General features: G+C 42.7%; 1 long non-coding RNA gene across 2 annotated transcripts in view; it reads right to left on the bottom strand.

The window, feature by feature from the left end:
* Positions 1-519: 519 nt before the first annotated feature.
* Positions 520-13,997, bottom strand: part of LOC138760019 (uncharacterized) — a 42,592-nt gene continuing 29,114 nt past the window's right edge. For both annotated transcript variants that reach the window (XR_011355331.1, XR_011355330.1), the window contains one exon: positions 520-1,005. This is a non-coding gene — a long non-coding RNA (uncharacterized lncRNA). The remainder of the gene's footprint in view (positions 1,006-13,997) is intronic.

The raw sequence follows: 13,997 nt of genomic DNA, 5'->3' as shown, positions 1-13,997 counted from the left end.
ATCCAACAGAAAATGGCAGAAACCCTCAGCAGGTCAGGCAGCATCTGTGGAGAGAGAAGCCAAGTTAACATTTTTGGTTAAAGGTGCTGCTCCTCTCTCCATGCCTGAGATCCGCCTGACCTGCTGGATGTTTCCAGTATCCTCTGCTCTGCTGGGCCTTGCTGAGAGACAGTGATTATCTGATGACGTGGAAGGAGGGGTGGGGGGGGTTGAAGGGAAGGGCTGGGCTGGACTGGAAGACCTCATCTTGGAGCACAGAGGCTGGTAGAGGCAACTAGACAAGAATTTGATGTGGAGGAATCTAGGGTCCAGATTCATTTGAAAGTGGCCACGCAAGTAGATCAGGTGGGAGAGAAGGTGCGTGTGGTTATACTTGGCTTCATTGTGTGGGAAATGCCGGAGGAACTCAGCTGGTTTCTCAGGGCCCACAGGAGGTAAAGATAAATTACCAACGTTTCAGTGCTGCCCTCTCAAGGTGGCACGGTTAACATAGCAAAGACACAATGCTGGAGAAACTCAGCAAGTCAAACAGTGTCCTTTATGTAGCAAAGGTAAAGATACATCACCGACGTTTCGGGCTTGAGACCTTCATCAAGGTGTGAGAAAATGTCAGCAGGCGTCCGAACAAAGGAGTAGAGGGGAGGGAGGAATGGTCACAAAGGCAGGAGGTGGCAGGTGGAGAAGGGAGAGAGGGGACAGCAGCAAGCGAGGGGGAGGAGGTATGGCTGGGTCAATGGGGGAGGAGAACTGGAAAGGGGGAGGGGAAGAGGAGAACAGGTTAGCAGACACTGGAGAAGTCGATGTTACTGCCATCAGGCTGGAGAGAGCCCAGATGGAAAATCAGGTGTTGTTCCTCCAATTTGCGGGTGGTCTTGGCGGGACAGTACACAAGAGTGTACACAGCTCAGCGATGCAATCTCCCCATCTGCGCCCAGTCTCTCTGATGTCTGTCAGGAATTTGTACCTTCTCCCCCGGGGTAAAACACAGGATTCTGTTGACACCAGCTGTTAAGTGAAAAAAAACAAATGCTGGAGAAACTCAGCAGGTCAAACAATGCCTTTATGTAGCAAAGGTACAGATAATTACCAGCGTTTCAGGCTGGAGACCTTCATCAAGATGTGGGGGAACATGAGAGATGCCTGAACAAAAGGGGGAAGAGGGGGAGATGATAGGTGGAGAGGGGGGGACCGCAGGAAGGGGGGGTAAGGAGTTGAGGCTAGGTGGAGAGAGAAAGGAAGTAGGAACTGGAATAACCTGTTAAAGTGGGGGGAGGGGGGGAGGGGAAAGGGAAAAAAAGCAAGCTGATTAGTGGAGTGCAGTAAATGTTCTCCCCATGTCGGCATGGGCTTCCTCCAGGTGCTCGTGTTTCCTCCCACCATTCAAAAAAATGTACCGGGATTGTAGGTCCATTGGGTGTAATTGGGTGGCACGGACTTGTGGGCCGAAAGGGCTGTATGTCTAAATTTAAACATTTTAAATAAATCTAAATTTTTTAAAAATTGAACTTAATTTGGCATTGTGGCCAGCACAGACAGGTGGGCTGAAGGGCCTGTCCCTGCACTTCTGACTTATTGAAGTCTGCTCCAAAAAAATTCTCATTGCCTCAGGCAGCATCTGTGGAGGAAGAATTCAGAGAATGAGAGGAGATCTTACAGAAACATAAGATTATGAAAGGGAGTGATAAGATAGAGGCAGGAAAATTGTTTTCACCGGTGGGTGAGACCAGAATTAAGGGTCACCACCTCAAGTTTCAGGGGAGTAAATTTTAGTCGGAGATGAGGGAAAACTGTTTTTCCAGAGAGTCGAGAATCTGTGGAATTCTCTGCCCAGGGAAGCAGTTGAGGCAACTTCATTAAAATTATTTAAGATTAATTTAGATAGATTTTTACTAAAAAAGGAATGAAGGGATATGGGGAAAAGGCAGGTAGGTGGAATTGGATCAGCCATGATCATATTGAATGGCAGAGCAGGCTCGACAGGCCGGATGGCCAACTCCTGCTCCTATTTCTTACGTTATGTGCCAGTCAACGTTTCAGTTGAGATCCGGCTTCAGGACCAAGATTTGCCTTCCTCACCCCTGCGTGGTCCCACTTTGGTGGAAGTGCCTGACGCAAACACCAGGGCAGTCCCACCTTGAAGTGTGGCCCGATGAATAACACCATCGTGCTCATCAATCTGAAAGAGTACGTACCACCCTAATCACACTGCAGGATGCAAAACAGGCCCTGCAGTCTTATTATCCTTTCAGATAGACCATTACTGGAGCACAGTGTTCCAACTCGCCACAGCTCTGCAAAGAATCTCCTCTTCAAATACACTGGACAATGAGGATTTTGCCTCCTGAACACTTTTGGGTGTATTTTATGGATTTTGGGCTGCTGATCATGAAAATCACTTTAAAAATTTCCTATCACATAGATACTTTTTTTGTGATTTCCTGTCATATCTTAAGTCTACTAGTAGATTGCCCACAAAGCAAGCTGTTTTGGTCAGTCCAACCATGCGTCGCCATGCACTCAGTGCAGGTCCTATGCAAATATTTTAGGCCTGGGTATGCTGAGACAGGATAGAGGCAGACCGGGTATAAAAGCAGCTCACATCTACAGATGCTGTGCATTACATTGTTGTCGATTGATGCACATGTTCTTCAGGCAATCGCAGAGTGAGTGTACTTAACAATAGTGTTTATTGTCTCCAGGAGGATTCAATACAGCAGAAATGTCTCATCAATGTCACAGTAGGATGAAAATGTTTCACCAGGACATTGCGACCATGGCAACGCAGTATCAGGGCAACAGGAGTCCATCAGTGCTGGCCGACTATTGTTGGACACTGACATGAGAGGCATCAGATGCTGAGTACAAACAAAATTCAGCAGCAAAACATTTTTAGGTTACTTGAAACAAACCTTTTGAAAGAATTTGCCCTGTGGTAACAGTGTAAGTGTTGTAAATCTCAATTTATGCTCACTGTCAAGTTCATTGAGAAGGTTACCCAAACAAGGTAATCAGCAAACAATCAATGACACAGGGCTTTGAACAATGTCTGAGTCTCAGTTTGCAACACTAGCATGGGAAAAAAAAAGCATATTAAGCGTCAAATTTGCAATTAAGCCTTCCCTTTGACAAATTGACTGCACAGTCAATGTAAATAATGTCCACTTACAACTAATGAACTGATTTCAAGAGATTTGCTTTTGCAAGGTAACACGAATGTAGAAGAATGACTGGAATTACTGTCAAATGCACAATAAATAAACAGGTCCTTCAGCTGTAATGATAGTGATCATGGTTGCAATGCAACTAGCAATACCTTACTGTTTGATTAGACTTGGCTACCAGCAGGGGGCTGAGACACAGTATGCAGGATCTGTAATGGAGGCTGCAGCCTCATGGCCTGCTTCATGGTGGTGCTTACAACAACTTTGAAGTAAAGAACCTTTTCCTTCATTCGTATGTTATCTAAGAACTCACACATATGAATACAAGATGAAACATGGTATCAGAAGTGGGATGAAAGAAATTAGAAGGGAATACTTTAAAAAGTAAAATCTAAAGTCTTCAACTGTTCAGTGAAGAAAAGTAAACACAGTGAAAAATGGAAGGATTACATCCACCAATGAAACTTCAGCTGACAGGTAATGTGGCTGAAAATTAGAACAGATTTAAACTGCATTTTGGATTGTACTTAGTGGCAGTCGGAGCTGACGAGAAAAGCGATGAAGTGAAAGTGTCAGTTTTCTTACATGTCATGGGTGATAAAGCACTGGAGGTATATAATAACTTCACATTTGCTGCTGAAGAAGACAAAATGAAATTGGAAAAAATAATAGAACAGCTTGAGATCATATGGCATTCCTAAATGTAATGTGATGTTTGAGAGGTACAGATTATTCATGCGTGTACAGAAAATGGAAGAAAATATTGATCAGTATGTGACTGAATTGAGAAACAGAAGCAAAACGTGTGAAATGGGTGGACTGACCAACTTTCTAATAAAATACAGACTTATATGTGGTATTCCAGATAACAGACAAAGGGAAAAACTACTAAGACCTGGAAAAAGCCATAGTACTCTGTTGGGCTACAGAAATTGTAAAAACACAGGCAATAGAGCTGTTCAGTGAAACTAGCTGAAACATGGATGCAGGGAGCAAGAACAGACATAAACTGTTTAACAAAAGGCACACTAAAGTGGAAAGAGACGTGGCCAGCGAACAAAAATGAAAAGGACAATTGAAAGCTATGTCGTCGATGCGGTACACAACACCTATCAAAAAAGTGTCCAGCATATGGTAAAACATGCTCGATGTGCAACAAAAGCAACCATTATGCCTGTTGCTGTAGGAACCAAGTACAACAAAGCAAGATTCATGCAGTAAATGAAAAGGAGACAAAGGAATTCTATGTACATGTAGTGACTGAAAACAAGAAAGAAAACAGAGATTGGATGTTGAGATTAAAAGTAAATGACATATACATTTCAATTAAATTGGATACTGGAGCACAAATTAATGTAATATCAGAGACTCATTTTAAGAAGATTAGACCCAGACCAAAGGTGTATGGAACTAAACTGAAGGTGACAGAATATTCAGGTATTGATGTACAGAGCAAGGAGAATGCACGGTCAAAGTGAAACACAAGGACAGAGAGCATATGCTTATATTCATTATGGTACAAAGGATGTACAGGCCATACTAGATTTAACAGCTTGTGAGAAACTAAACCTGGTAAAAAGAGTCCTCGCTGTAGAAAGTGAAGGAGAGATAGTCTATGATGAATTAATGAAAGAGTACAATGACCTATTTCAGGGTCTAGGCTGCCTTCCAGGAGAACACACGATTAGAGTGGATAAACGTGTGCCACCAATGCATAAAAGTTCCATTTACACTTCAAAAGGAACTAAAGGCAGAGTTGGACAGGATGGAAAGGCTGAATATGATTCAGAAGATAGATGAGCCAATGGAGTGGGTTCGTCCACTCGTTGTTGTGGACAAAAGGAATGGAAAGCTTAGAATTTGCCTAGATCCAAGAGATCTAAACAGAGCAATAAAAAGAGAACACTTTAAGCTTCCAATGCATGAAGAAATTATGTCACAGTTTGCAAATGCAAAGTTTTTCAGGAAGTTAGATGTATCATTAGGATTTTGGCAGTTAAAATTAGATGAAGCAAGTTCAAGACTGTGCACATTCACTAGTCCATTTGGCAGATACAGATTCCTAAAGTTACCATTCGGAATCGCCTCGGCTCCTGAAGTGGATCACAAAACTATCCATATGATCTATGAGCACCTGGACGGAGTTGATACCTCAATGGATGACATCATCATCTGGGGAACCACGAGAATGGAGCATGATGAGAGACTAAGGAAAGTGATGGAAGCAACAAGGAAGGTAAACCTGCAGCTGAATGGAGAGGAATGCTAGCTTGGGGTAAGAGAACTAACATTTGTAGGAGATATTATTGGCAGTGAGGGCATCAGACCAGATCCCAGAAAGGTGTCCTCCACTGGGAACATGCCAAGGCTACAATGCAAAAAGGATGTACAGAGGTTTAATGGAATGATCAACTCTATGGGTAAATTCATATCCAACCACTCAGAAAAGATGGTTCCATTGAGACGAACAGAAAATAAATTGAATGGGAGTAGAATCATGAGCATGAAAAGTCCCGGAGGGAACTAAAGAAACTGCTCACAGAGGAACCAGTTCTGAGGTTTTACAACCCAGCGAGACCTGTCAAGATATCATCAGACGCATCACTTAGTGGGCTTGGTGCAGTTCCCCTGCAAAAATATGATGACTGGCATCCCATTGGCATCACGCTCAATGACAGACGTGGAGACGCGATACACTCAAATTGAAAAGGAGCTGCTTAAAAGTCACTGTATATGTGTGAAAAAGAAAAAGTGTATATCATGGCTAACGTGATTTATGGTGTGAAAAATAAAAAATTTAAAAAAAAAAGAAAAGGAGCTGCTCACCATCACATAAGCCTGTTGTTAGGAATTAAAGTACCTTTAAAGAAATTGCTCGAGACAAAAATTGAGAACAAAGAACATTTATTACTACAACAATGCAAAGTTGGGTGCTTCCCCTTACCCTGGGAATACACACACATACTGGGGCTCACCCAACTTTTATACAGTCAATTTCAGTATCAGAGTGCCCTCCCCCTTACATTCTTCTGCCCCCTGGATGGGTTTGGCATAGGTAATTCTTCCTGCCTACGTGCAGTTTCAGTACACTTGGAGGACCAGGGGGTATCCTGTGGGTGCCCCATCATGTCATTGTCCTTATTCACACCTTCCTGATTCTCTGGGCTACAGTCTCTTGATATGCAGAGTTGACTCATTCTATCTAGGGTTGGCTAATTTCATATGTATAAATCTGTGTATGGTTAGCTAATTAGAAATGTATGACTTGGTACTTCTGTCCAGGGCTAGGAGACCCTTATCTGATCCAGACTACCTCAACTTCCTACATTCTATTGTACCTTACCATTCCTTACCTTAGTCCTATGGTCTTGTCACAAAGGATAGAAGATTCTTATGTTAATCGTGCTGACTCTGCTTTCCTGCATCCTAAGCCCCAAACTTATCCTGTTTGAACTGGTTTCAGCCATTTTACTGATGAACTTTAGTTTCTTCCATGTTCATAATTTTAGGTCAATTTTCCCATCTCTCACAATCCTCACTTTTCTTTTAGATCAGTAATACTGATCTTTCACCATGATCAGTGTTACTGATCTTTGGTTACTAGTGTCAGTGTGACTGATCCCCCCCCCCCCCCTTTCCTCACTTTTCTTTTAGATCAGTAACACTGATCTTTCAAGTGTAAGGTGTAGTTTTACCCAGCTGGTCAATAACCGAATTGTAATGTCTGTGTAAAGTCTTTAGGTAGGGGAGCACCATGAAGGTCAGGGGAGTGAGTCCAGCTGCTTATTAGGGTTTGGAGTATCAGGCTCCAGTTCTCAGTAAAGAGTCTAGTCCATCCCATACGTTGAAATATTGAAGCAGTGTCTTTGAAGCACACGACCTTTGTAAGTGTTGTCCCGACGAAGTCTGTGAGAGACGCTGCCTTCAGCAGCGAACAAGTAGCAGTCTATGAGAAGCGCTGCCTTCAGCAGCGAACGAGTAGCAGTCTATGAGAAGCGCTGCCTTCAGCAGCGAACGAGTAGCAGTAGTCAGGCGGTTCCGTTTGATTGTGGCTCGTATCTGATGTCCTCTTCAGCCCCGAACCCTAGGGCCACCGATCTCCGAAGGCTGTTTGGAGCCTGATATTAAAGTGTCAAGCAGCTCACGTTGTTGGAAACTGGTGCTCCCTTTCATGGGGTGATGAAAAGTGACCAAGCTGGGGGGGGTTGTTTCTTGTGATTTAACTGTGTGTTGCAGCTTGTCTGCTAACATTAGCATATGTATCATTGAACTTGTGAGTTGCAGCCTGTCTGTGTACATTAGCATATGTATTAACTCTCTCTCTCTCTGTTACATGTACAATCCTGACTACCATTCTGTCTGTCTTTGTCCCACCATGTCCTTTGTGCTATCGCCTCAAAACTCTTGTCTCTAATACCTGTGTAGGCTTGTCTCTAATACCTGTGTAGGCTATGATACAAATTAGATGTACTCCACTAAAGCTGTTTAATTCCCCTGGTCCGTATTGGGATCCTTTATATCCCATTATGACTATACATGAAATCTATGCCCTGTCTACATTCTAAAGGAGCTGAATTGTAACCTCTGCTGCCCCTATTCCAGGTGTGAGAGATGGGAAAATTGACCTAAAAATTATGAACATGGAAGAAACTAAAGTTCATCAGTAAAATGGCTGAAACCAGTTCAAACAGGATAAGTTTGGGGCTTAGGATGCAGGAAAGCAGAGTCAGCACGATTAACATAAGAATCTTCTATCCTTTGTGACAAGACCATAGGACTAAGATAAGGAATGGTAAGGTACAATAGAATGTAGGAAGTTGAGGTAGTCTGGATCAGATAAGGGTCTCCTAGCCCTGGACAGAAGTACCAAGTCATACATTTCTAATTAGCTAACCATACACAGATTTATACATATGAAATTAGCCAACCCTAGATAGAATGAGTCAACTCTGCATATTAAGAGACTGTAGCCCAGAGAATCAGGAAGGTGTGAATAAGGACAATGACATGATGGGGCACCCACAGGATACCCCCTGGTCCTCCAAGTGTACTGAAACTGCACGTAGGCAGGAAGGATTACCTATGCCAAACCCATCCAGGGGGCAGAAGAATGTAAGGGGGAGGGCATTCTGATACTGAAATTGACTGTATAAAAGTTGGGTGAGCCCCAGTATGTGTGTGTATTCCCAGGGTAAGGGGAAGCACCCAACTTTGCATTGTTGTAGTAATAAATGTTCTTTGTTCTCAATTTTTGTCTCGAGCAATTTCTTTAAAGGTACTTTAATTTCTAACAAATGGGGGCTCGTCCGGGATCACACTCCCTCCACTGACAGAGTACCCCGACGACGAGAGTAGGTGCACCCCGGCTGATTCAGCTGGACTCACGGGCGACGGGTGGCTGGTCAGTGGAAGAAGCGAGTGATATCCGAGAAGAGGCATTGAGAACAAACGGCGGAAGGACGCGCGCTAGAGCAGTACTGCCAGAACTCGGTAAGAGTATTTTACTTGTTCCTAAGTATGGGAATAGCGGGCAGTAGAGATGAGAGTCTTGACACAGGACGTGACCACCAGATAGCTACGTACAGCCCGCTTGGGATGATGTTATCTGAGTGGGGCACAGGAAAGACCCGCGGTAAAGACAAACTGACGACGGTCAGGTATTGTTGTAATGAATGGGTGAGATACCCGGTTAAAGGGAGCTCCGTGTACTGGCCAAAATTCGGATCCGAGGATGAATGGATGTGTGAAGCTTTGAACTTATGGCTCTATCAAAACCAGCCAGACAATGTTGAGAGCGGGGAATATGCAGCCTGCTGGCTCAAGGGATCCATTGAACAGCTGGTTTTGAATGAGAAAGAATCCAGGGATAAGAGAGAGGAGGAACCTCTTGTCCCTGAATCACAGGGTTGGGATGTGTTACATTCCCTCCCTCCACCCTATGTTCCTCCTATGCCGGCTCCTATCTTTCCTTCCCCTCCTATGACCTACCCTTCTGCACCTTCCCCACCTCCCCCACCACTAGAGAAGAGAGCAGGAGTGGTATGATAACTTGCTCACAAAGCGCTCGATTACCACCCCCGTTAACAGTAGAGGTAGAGCATTGTTACTCCGAACAGCGTGAGACCCCTCAGGAAGAAGTGGCAGAACCTTGCGATGTATTCCTCAGGGAACAGGAAAACAAATCAAAGAAACCAGAAATTAGCTGGATGCGACCCCTACGGGAGGTTCCCGTAGGAGAAGGTCTTGGGTTCGTAAATGTGCCCCTGACCAGTACTGAAGTGTGTAACTTTAAGAAAGAACTGACCTCCCTGATAGAAGATCCCCAGGGATGTGCCGAACAGTTAGACCAATTTTTGGGCCCAAATATATATACAATATGGGGGTCTCGACATAGAATCCCCAGCAGGGGAACAATTGGTACTAACAGGTTTTGTTACCAACTCAGCCCCAGACATTAAGAGAAAATTACAAAAGACAGAAAATTGGCATGAGCAGGGAATAACCCAGCTTCTACAGATCACACAAAAAGCATTTGTCCAGACATCTGAGGATAAGCAGAAAGCAAAGGCTAACATTTTGATGCAAGCAGTTAAAGTAATAGTAGATGAGTAACATGGAAAAGGCAGGGACTGTGTGCCAGCTCCTGAATGTTGGGAGAAGCGTCGGGAGTGGGAGAGTAGAGACCAGAGATAATTTCATAAATCACGACTTCCCACTTCAGTCACTGACCAATATTGATTAAAATTCATGCTAAAATTTAAATATCATAAAGGATTGTTTATCAATACTGTAGAATGAGCGAATTGAACTACCAGTTAATTCCAATTTATGAAATAAATTGTATTCAAATGTGATTTTGCACAGGGAGTACCTGAGAGTTGTGATGTTATAACATTTGCAGGGAGAAATGTTTGCGCAAATAGGGTGAGTTCTACACGTCTTATTTTAAGTGTATGTAAGATAAAGAAAGGATCTGATGTGTAAAGTGGCTGGTTCAGCCAGTTGAAGCAGGAGTGTGCATGTCCCTTTAAGTGCACTGTGGCACTTGAAATTGAGGCTTCAGGCTCTTGTCTTGCAGTTAGAGGTATGGAGCCCTATCAACACATTTAATACATTTCTTCTACACATTCAGCAGTCAAGGTCCGTGAGTTTAAAGATCACCCACCTCTGGAGAATAAAGATACCTCTGGGGATTCCTATGGGGATTCCTATAAGTTTAATCATTCATTTCTCTGGTGCATTTTCCTCCGGAGTGAAATTAATGCCTCAGCACAATTTCTCTGTATTGCCGCTGTTATTTAATTCATGATAACTTTCCCCCATTCATCAGGTTTATATTTAAATCCGGTAGTGCGGAAGTTACATTGTAAATAATCACGGAGGTAAATCCTGCGCAACTGGATTCAGCTTAATGGAGAAATAAACCTGCGAACTGGTCTATGGTGGTGTGTGAGTACTGCAATAGGTGGAATATGATTTAAATTGGTGGCATTGTTCAGAACAATTGGGTGCATAAGAATAATAATATCATTAAGAACTCACAGATCTTGTACCAGATGCTATTCAGTACATCTTGACTTAAGGACTGGAGAAATTGGCATGTTAGAATGAGATTGGCATGGTACCAATATTTCTTGATTCAATAATGACTCCACAAGCTCCAGGATTCATGCAGCAGAACTTTTAAGTGGAATATAATAGAAACTAGCCTGTACTTAAATTATTGTGTGTGCAATCTTCATAAGAACATCTTTTAACTTTTTTTGGTGCCTGTTTTACAGACTGTTTTAAATAAGGCCAGCTCCTGTGAGCTGTGGCACAAGGCATTTTACTTAAGGCAGAACTAAAGGTTGAATATGTTTCAAGTTCTCTTGCAGGGGCTCTTGTGCTGCAATGTCTGTTATGTACTCACTCTAACAAATTGGAGGGTTGTGCCCCATACAGACAAGCAGCTCCAACTGCATTTTAATAAGGTCTAACATATTCAAAACCCATGCAAATATGGTTTGTGTTTCATTTTACAATTTTTACACTAACACAAAGGAAAGTCAGATTGTTATTCATTTTATTAAAATCTAGTGATTGGTTATATGTAAAAGCATGGCAAGAGGATCAACTAAAACCTGCCTGGGATGGTCCCTTCTGTGTACTTTTAATTACAGACACCGCAGTAAGAACAAGAGAGAAAGGCTGGACCCACATTCAAAGAATTAATGACAAAGTGCCATAATGTTACAATTTTATTCGTTTTTTTAATGGTTTATTCAGTTTTGTGTATTTTATTGCTGTTTTCAATGAGCTTTACATTTATTGTTGTTTATTCAGTTATTGTTATATTTTATTGCTGCTTTCAATGGGTTTTACTTTCATTGTTGTTTTACTCATTTTTTGGAATATTGTTCGTTAATGTTTTAAGTCCCCCTGGAATAGGGGCAGCAGAGGTTACAATTGTGCTCCTTTAGAATGTAGACAGGGCATAGATTTAATGTATAGTCATAGTGGGATATGGGTTAACAAGGGATTCCAATACGGACCAGGGGAACTGAACAGCTTTAGTGGAGTACATCTAATTTGTATCTTAGCCTACACAGGTATTAAAGACAGGAGTTTTGAAGCGATAGCACAAAGGACATGGTGGGACAAAGACAGACAGAATGGTAGTCAGGATTGTACATGTAACAGAGAGAGAGAGTTAATACATATGCTAATGTACACAGACAGGCTGCAACTCACAAGTTCAATGATACATATGCTAATGTTAGCAGACAAGCTGCAACACACAGTTAAATCACAAGAAACAATCCCCCCCCAGCTTGGTCTCTTTTCATCACCCCATGAAAGGGAGCACCAGTTTCCAACAACGTGAGCTGCTTGACACTTTAATATCAGGCTCCAAACAGCCTTCGGAGATCGGTGGCCCTAGGGTTCGGGGCTGAAGAGGACATCAGATACGAGCCACAATCAAACGGAACCGCCTGACTACTGCTACTCATTCGCTGCTGAAGGCAGCGTTTCTCACAGACTGCTACTCGTTCGCTGCTGAAGGCAGCGCTTCTCATAGACTGCTACTCGTTCGCTGCTGAAGGCAGCGCTTCTCATAGACTGCTACTCGTTCGCTGCTGAAGGCAGCGCTTCTCATAGACTGCTACTCGTTCGCTGCTGAAGGCAGCGCTTCTCAGAGACTTCGTCGGGACAACACTTACAAAGGTCGTGTGCTTCAAAGACACTGCTTCAATATTTCAACGTATGGGATGGACTAGACTCTTTACTGAGAACTGGAGCCTGATACTCCAAACCCTAATAAGCAGCTGGACTCACTCCCCTGACCTTCATGGTGCTCCCCTACCTAAAGACTTTACACAGGTGTTACAATTCGGTTATTGACCAGCTGGGTAAAACTACACCTTACACTTGAAAGATCAGTGTTACTGATCTAAAAGAAAAGTGAGGAAAGGGGGGGGGGGGGGGATCAGTCACACTGACACTAGTAACCAAAGATCAGTAACACTGATCATGGTGAAAGATCAGTATTACTGATCTAAAAGAAAAGTGAGGATTGTGAGAGATGGGAAAATTGACCTAAAAATTATGAACATGGAAGAAACTAAAGTTCATCAGTAAAATGGCTGAAACCAGTTCAAACAGGATAAGTTTGGGGCTTAGGATGCAGGAAAGCAGAGTCAGCACGATTAACATAAGAATCTTCTATCCTTTGTGACAAGACCATAGGACTAAGATAAGGAATGGTAAGGTACAATAGAATGTAGGAAGTTGAGGTAGTCTGGATCAGATAAGGGTCTCCTAGCCCTGGACAGAAGTACCAAGTCATACATTTCTAATTAGCTAACCATACACAGATTTATACATATGAAATTAGCCAACCCTAGATAGAATGAGTCAACTCTGCATATTAAGAGACTGTAGCCCAGAGAATCAGGAAGGTGTGAATAAGGACAATGACATGATGGGGCACCCACAGGATACCCCCTGGTCCTCCAAGTGTACTGAAACTGCACGTAGGCAGGAAGGATTACCTATGCCAAACCCATCCAGGGGGCAGAAGAATGTAAGGGGGAGGGCATTCTGATACTGAAATTGACTGTATAAAAGTTGGGTGAGCCCCAGTATGTGTGTGTATTCCCAGGGTAAGGGGAAGCACCCAACTTTGCATTGTTGTAGTAATAAATGTTCTTTGTTCTCAATTTTTGTCTCGAGCAATTTCTTTAAAGGTACTTTAATTTCTAACACAGGGGGGCTTAAAACATTAACGAACAATATTCCAAAGAAATTAGTAAACAACAATGAACAATACATGTAAAGCTCATTAAAAAAAACAGCAATAAAAGACAACAAGAACTGAATTAACCACAATAAATGTAAAGCTCATTGAAAACTGCAATAAAATACAATAAGAACTGAATAAAACCACAATAAATGTCAAGCTCATTGAAAACTGCAATAAAATACAACAATAACTGAATAATCAAAAGACAAGTAAAATACAACAATAACTGAATAATCATAAAAAAACAAGTAACATTACGGCACTTTGTCACGGCGCAGTGTAAGTTTCAGGTCTGATGGATGAGGAACTGCACGCCAGGTTGGGGTTTGAATCTGTGTGTCGTGGTGTTGTGGTTCAGAAGCTAGTTTAACCCTTTGAATGTGGGTCCAGCCTTTTTCTCTTGTTCTTACTGCGGTGTCTGTAATTAAAAGTACACAGAAGGGACCATCCCAGGCAGGTTTTAGTTGATCTTCTTGCCGTGCTTTTACATAAACCCAATCACCAGGTTTAATAGAATGTATAGGAAAGTCTAAGGGTGGTGTTTGGGCTAA

Source organism: Narcine bancroftii, chromosome 4 (assembly GCF_036971445.1).
Source record: "Narcine bancroftii isolate sNarBan1 chromosome 4, sNarBan1.hap1, whole genome shotgun sequence".
Classification (NCBI taxonomy): domain Eukaryota; kingdom Metazoa; phylum Chordata; class Chondrichthyes; order Torpediniformes; family Narcinidae; genus Narcine; species Narcine bancroftii.
The sequence above is the reverse complement of the archived record's forward strand: the minus strand, read 5'-3'. Positions and strand labels throughout refer to the sequence as shown.